This window comes from Cynocephalus volans, chromosome 6 (assembly GCF_027409185.1).
Source record: "Cynocephalus volans isolate mCynVol1 chromosome 6, mCynVol1.pri, whole genome shotgun sequence".
NCBI classification, from domain to species: domain Eukaryota; kingdom Metazoa; phylum Chordata; class Mammalia; order Dermoptera; family Cynocephalidae; genus Cynocephalus; species Cynocephalus volans.
The window spans coordinates 8,244,922-8,252,080 of NC_084465.1; the positions used below are offsets into that span (position 1 = coordinate 8,244,922).

Below are 7,159 nucleotides of genomic sequence, written 5' to 3' on the forward strand. Positions count from 1 at the left end.
ACTAGAGCACTCTGACCTTGGAGAATGGTCCTGTGGGACAAGGATAACAGAGAATCAATATGCAGGAAACACTGATGGATTTTCCTTAATTTTTATATATGCAAAAGGACAAGAGTAAATAAGAGAAAGAAAGAAAGAGCGGTCATCCATTTTACTTCAGCTGTGTTGGACTCAGCTTTACTTCCGCCATTCTGCTGTCTTGAAGAAAAGTTGGTGTTTGTTTCCTCCCACCTCCTCTCCTGCCTTTCCTCAAAATTCCTCTCCTCCTCGTTTTCCTCCCACCTCCTCTCCTGCCTTTCCTCCCACCTCCTCTCCTGCCTTTCCTCAAAATTCCTCTCCTCCCCGTTTTCCTCCCACCTCCTCTCCTGCCTTTCCTCCCACCTCCTCTCCTGCCTTTCCTCCCACCTCCTCTCCTGCATTTCCTCCCACCTCCTCTCCTGCCTTTCCTCCCAACTCCTCTCCTGCCTTTCCTCCCACCTCCTCTCTGCCTCATTTTCCTCCCGCCTCTTCTCCACCTCGTTTTCCTCCCACATCTTCCCAATTTCCTCCCTTCTCCCCTTCTACTTCAGGTTATCTTCCAGGTTTCTGATCGTCTTTTCAAACTCCCCTGGGTCTACGCTTTCTGTCTCTCCAGCTCTGCCCTGTAATGCTCTTGGATTTGTTTCTGAATCTCCTCATCGGACCTTTGGTACATCTTATTGGTGTGACATTCTCCTTTCTTCTCGGTCACGATGCACTGGACCCGTTGGGAATTTCTGGGGTCTTGTTCTCCAGGCCCTGATACATCAAGAAAACAAATGCCACAGTGTTAGAATCTACTGCAGCAGTTTCCCCCAGAGCCCCCAGCCGTCCCCACACTGTCTCTGTTGCTGGCTGTGGGCTTCCCCCTGCATCACCTCTGCACTCACAAGAAGTCCAAGGGAAGCCCTCTGGGCCTGATGTCCACCTTGCAGTGCTTGGGCAACTACCTGACCTCAACCTCCTGTGACTGGTCTCTCTTTTCAGGATTCCCTGGAGCTCCTCACTGTGCCCTTTTGTAGTTATGGAGCCTGCAGAGGAGGAAACAAGTGGTTTCACAAGAGGACCATGAGCTGCTGCTGACAGCTTTTCCTAACAAGGTTTAGAAGAAAGTAACACATAATCTGACTTTGGGGCATCGGCAGAGGGAGATTTACTTTTCCAATTTGCATTCAAAATGGAACTTTTCTTCCCATTAAGAAGGTAGGCAGGTGATTTATATAACCCATCACTTTCCTTAAGGCACTGTTTTCCACATTTGATAACCAGAATCCTGGGACAAAAAGACGTATATTTATAAAGTTGTATGACTGAGAATATTGGACAAAGAAAGGCTAAGATTATCTGAGGAAAAACGTGGGTGTGAGTTCACATTATTAATGAGTTAGCGTCACAGTGGAAGACCCCATGCTAAGTATGTCTAGAGAGCACTGGTTGGCCACAGGGAGGGGGAGTAAGAAAATCATGGCAGGTGAAATGAAAAAGCACCAAAGGCCACCTCCAACATGCCTCCAACTTTCCAATGTTGGTAGTAAATGGATGACAACCCGTGGGGCAGACTGCAAACTGAGCCACAAATTATTCCCATTCCTGTACGCCTCTCTGGGATGTGGATTTGCAGCTCCACCCATCAAGATGCCGGCTCTCTCTCTCTGACCCCTGAATCTGGGTGGCCACGTGGCTTGCTCTGGACAATAGGACAGTAGAAACCACGATGCAAGCAGAAACTGCAAAAGTGTGCACGTGCCGTGGCGTCCCTTCTCCTTCTGTTCCGCCTGCAGCTGCCTTGTGAAGAAGCCTGGACCAGCCCTTTACGCCATGATAACAAAGCCCATTATTCCTGTCACCCTGGCCTGCCCAAGAGCCTGCTAACTACCAGACGCGTCTGGAGACCTGTGCAAGATCATCCAGTGGCCTAGGAACCACCAGCTTACCGCAGGCTCATGAACGTGTGCCTGAGACTCTCCGAGCTGCCCAAGCTGACACAGAACTGATGGTTGATACTTTAAGCTACTCAGTTGTGGGATCATTTGCTACACCAGCAAAAGCTTAAGTGACATAGCCAATTTCTGAGGGTAAGGAAGTTCAGGGAGGGCGAGGTGACATACCAGGTGAGTCCGCCTCCTTAATTTGCTGGGTATAGTGAAGCCACCAGGAGTAGGAAAACTAGGAACGTGGATGAGGGATCAGTTACTCCCACACTGCTCCTTCCCGATTCACCCCCAGGCTGAAGAGAGGGGCAGAGAAACAGCCAGAGTGGCTACAACCAGCTGTTCTGGTGCGTCCACCTTGGAACAAGAAGGAAATAATAAATTGTGCAGAGGCCTGAATCCGTCAGAGGGTATTTCGATCTCTCCTCCATTGAGCTGTTACGGACACATCATGAGGAGAACGTGTAGTCGAGAGCAATGGTACAGGGTGGTAAATGCAGAGACAATGGAAAACGGGGCTGGGAATGCTTTTGACTTGCTCCAGTGGGCTCTGGCTTTCTGGACGGGAGGAGCCCCCCGCCCACCTCCCCTGCCCACCCTCCTCCCTGCACTCTGGGAGCGGAGCCTGAACCCCCACTCACCGAGGCGGATCCCTGGATTGCCGGGGCTGGAACTCGTGCCACTGTGTTGGGCAGCCCTGGAAGTCTGAATGTCTGTAGATAGAGAAACATATTCATGTCACTTTAGAAAGATGGAGAGTCACTGGAATCCCCGACCTCCTGTAGCCAACAATTTCCACTTTCCTTTTTGCCATAAACTTTCCAGTCTGGTCTCTCTTACCTCATTTCCTCAGCTCTCCATTTCGTCTCATTTTCAGATTATTCCTTTTTATTTGTTTACACAATCATAAATGCTACCAGTCCTTCCTCGACACTGGCTCTGGCCCCTTCCCCTCCTCAATGACCCATCAAATCATTGCTGTGATGCCTTTGATACGAAGTCTGTGGCCTACACCCTTCAGAGTTCCCACCTCTCACATCGCACCCAACTTCTCCATGGCGCCGTGTCCTGGCATCTCAAGCAGCGCTTGGCCAGAAGCCTTGGACTCCTCCCCAGCCATGATTCCCCATCGCAGCAGATGCATCACCACCCAGCCAGGTGCTCCTGCAGAACCTTGGGGTCATCTACAATTCTTCTTTCCTCAGTTTCACCAGCCCATCACCAAATCCTATTGACTCTACTTCCAGAAACTGAAAATTATCCATTTTTCTCCATCTTCATGCCAATCCAATCCACTGCCATTTGTTCACAGTGAATGCAACAGGCTCCTAATGGACCATCTCACCTTCCTTTCCTTTTCTACTCTACATTCAGATGTTGTTTTCAAATTAACATTTTATGTTTTCCTTGTTAGATGCCCTAGTGGCTTCCTATGGCATTTAGGAAACAGTTGAAACCCTTACAATGGTCCCCGACACTCTGCACAGTCCACTACCATCTCTCCTGTAAGGCTTAAGCCACACTGGCCACCTCAGTGCTCCTCACATCCTCTACGTTCCTCCCAACATCACGACCTTTGCAGAACTGTTCCCTCGCCCTGGAGCTCTCCCACCCACTCAGTGCCCAGCACATTCCTGCTCAGCCCTCGGGCCTCTCCTCTCTACAAAAATCTTCTCCTGCACCTGTCCCCCAGCACCTGTCCCCCAATAGTACCAGCTCTGCTCTGGCCCACTTGCTTCTGGCTCTCATCACACCCAGCAGGTTCTTACAGAATACAAATTACAGTAGGACATTCTTTGTCCAATTTCTTATTATCTCCCTTTAGACTACAAGCTTTGTGATGGGACGACCATATATGTCTTGTATTTCTCTTTATTACTGGAGGACAAGCACAATACTGAGCAAAAAGTAACTCTCAATAAATATTTTTTGAATAAATAAATTGATAAACAATCCCCCTGTTTCTTGCCTCTCTTGGATTGATCATTTATGTCCAGTTTATACTTGATATGTGAAAGTGACAATTCTTTTCTTATTAATCAATGCTTACTGTCATAGAAAGATGATATTAATTTTTAATGTCTTCTTTCATTGCTACCTACGAATGTTTTGCAATGGAGAAAGATGTTTAAAGAACTCTTATTGGAACAGACTTTTGCCAGGACAGGCTGAAAATACTAGTTGTTAAGGACAAGGTCACCAGATAAGAAGCCATCAAATAAAATACAAACATGAAACACTGTTAGAAAGTAGACACTTCACCAGGCACACCACGCCAGCACCTTGGGGCCTGCCCAGGGACCGAAGGCAAGGAGAAGTGGAACTGACCTCTCTCCCACATCCAGGCACACTGAGCCAGCGCTTGAGGGCCCGCCTGCAGAACCGAGGTGTGGAGAACGGAACTGGTCCTCTCTGCCACAACCAGGCACACCATGCCAGGACCTCAGAGCCCACCCAGGGACACAGGGCACGGAGAAGGGGACCGGACCTCTCCCCCACAACCAGGCACACCACACCAGTGCCTCAGGCTCTGCCTGGGGACCTGAGGCATGGAGAAGGGGACTGGCCCTCTCTCCCACAACCTGGTACACCAAACCAGTGCCTCAGGTCCCGCCCAGTTACCTAAGGTATGGAGCCAGGGACCAGACCCTTCTCCCACACCAGGCACAAAATGCCAGCACCTCGGGGCCCGCCCAGGGATCCAGGATATGGAGAAGGGGACTGGACCCCTCTCCCACATCTAGGCACATGGTACCAGAGCCTTGGGGCCTGCCCAGGGACCAGAGGCATAGAGAAGGGAACCAAACACACCCCACAAGCAGGCATACCCCCAGTGCCAAGGAACATACCAAAAACATCACCTCCATGTGGGTGGCCGTCCACAGCCACCACAATAACCATGGCTGCTGCAAAAGCGGCTAGACGCCACAGCCACCGCGCAGATGGACCGCCAGCCACTGGAGTGCATTGACACAAGCAGAGTCACCAGCAGAGACAAAGAAAAGAAGAGGATGTCTCTCTCCACAAAACCCATTTCAGAGTGACAGAAGAAGCATCTGCTCTATGATAATAGTGGGGACCTGATCACACCTCTCAGCATTGGACAGGTCCTCTAGGCAACAAATGAACAGAGTAACCATTATTCTTTCAGAAGGAGAGAAGAAATCTAGGACAATTAGAGGGGGGAGAGGGGAAGGGAGTGGGGGAAGGGGAGAGATTGGACAAGGGGCATAAAGAATAATTACGCTTTGTACCAATATATATGCTAGTAATGTTGATTTAATCAGCATATCTCAGTGTTCAACCCCAAAATATGTATAGTCGATTTTGATTCAATAAATAAAATGAATTTTTTTAAAAAGAGAAAGCAGACACCTCTTCTGAAAGAAGGATTGTTTCTTTATCCTTTAAAAATAAGGAGTAGGAAACAACTTTCTATAAACTGCGAAGAGAGATAATAGAACTTTAAAAAATCAGCTTTGTCCACGAAGTTGGTCTTGGTGATTGGTATTAGGAGAGGGGACAGAATACTAGCAATAGGAAAAGAGAGGGTCTCTGGGAGTTTCTGAAGGTCCTCTGTCCAGCACATGGTCTCGTGAATGCTTCTCTATTGATTCTAATTCAGATGCCAAACCAGTTGACTGTGCTTCTGTAGGTGGTGACTCGGATGGCTGAGTTCTCCCTCTGCCTAAAAAACAAGTATCCACCACGGTCCCCAGCTTCTCCTGAACTGCGGAAAGTCACACAAGATGGCATCTCCCTGCTCCAACCTCCTAAAAGGAGCTTGACTCTGGGTGAGCCCAGGAAGGGACTGTCCCCGAGGAGGCAGTTTCCCTTGGGAGCAGCTCTAAATGGGCAGTTATCCAGGTAACAAGGCCTCAGACTGCAGAGCCTCCAATCCCGACCTGTGCCCTGGCTCTGGGGGACACATGCTGAGCTGTGCCCCTTACATATCCCAATGTTTTCCTCCCCACCAGCTCGGCTAGAGCTAATGTGTCCACTCACCCAATTCTATCCCTGGAAGAGTCAAGTTTATTTATAATTCTATAACCACTGAGAAAAATCATTCCTTTGTTAAAGAAGTATCCTCTGAACAGCAAACCCTGAAAGCGGCATTAATTTCTACGACTTGGCTTTCAAAACAGATTATAACCCAAGATCAGCAAAGACAGGAAACAGGAACCAACAAGAAATATATTCTGAGAAAAAGTTTGCCGGGAGGTTTAAGATAGAGACCCAGGGGCGAAGTCCCCTCCCCACTTAATCACACCCCTTCCCACTAAATTGCACCCCTTCCCACTAAATCGCACCCCTTCCCATACGTGCCCTATTTTCTCACCTGCAAAATCTGGGTCCTGCGCCCTTCTCTGCTTTCTCAGGCAGTGCTAAGCGAGGATATTGAGAAGGAGAAGCAGAGAGGAAGCTGTTAGGTCAGCGAGACAAAGGTATTAAAGGACTCCCAGCCAAACACTCACCACGTCAGAGAGTTTATTTCCTGTTTATTTCCTGCAGACCTGGAGGGGAGACTGAAAGATCAGCTCCTGCCCTGCACAGACTAATTGGGGGGTTTCTAGAGTATGAATTAGGGGAAGGAGTTGGGTAGTAATTCTGAGCACTTAGCCCTTTGTGACAGCTCTGCAGTGTTCCTGTTCTGCACAAGATTCTGTTTTACACAAAATCTGGTTTTTCCTAAAAAACACATTACTTTAAAACAAGGGAGGGGACAGAGAGGACTTTTGACAGTTGCAAATAGGCTGTGGCAGTGGCAATGCCAGCAATTGCGGTCCCGGGAGAAGTCCTCTGGTTGGGGTTGGGCTTTCCCCTGAGGGGAGGTGGACGTGCAGACAGTGGAGTCTGCAGTAATTTGTTGTAGTTGGGAGTGTAGGTTGGGACAACACACTTGGGTTTGAATGAGTTTTAGAAGACGTTTGAATCTTGTGTGGAAGTGATTGTGGTTATCTTGTAGGATTGGGTTTGTTGGATGTGGGGAAGGACTGTTTTGTTGTTTAAGCAACTCCAGTCTCCTTGTATCTCAGCCCCCGTTGGTGATGATGTAAGTGTTCTCATGGAGAGCATGTCAGGCAGGATGTGCAGGTTATGTTCATGATTCTGTTATGTTGAAACCTCAGTGTCCTCAAAACTGTTTCCTTGGGCAATGGGACCAGTGGGGGACTGACGTCCTCTGCAGTGCATGACTGTGGCTGCCTTTG

At 48.8% G+C, this 7,159-nt stretch overlaps 1 long non-coding RNA gene across 1 annotated transcript; it reads right to left on the reverse strand.

The window, feature by feature from the left end:
- Positions 1-454: 454 nt before the first annotated feature.
- Positions 455-6,363, reverse strand: LOC134381236 (uncharacterized). The gene is made up of 5 exons (XR_010023922.1): positions 6,289-6,363; positions 2,591-2,662; positions 2,127-2,306; positions 897-1,049; positions 455-777 (listed from the first exon to the last, which is right to left on the reverse strand). It is a non-coding gene; the product is annotated as an uncharacterized LOC134381236 (long non-coding RNA).
- Positions 6,364-7,159: the final 796 nt, after the last annotated feature.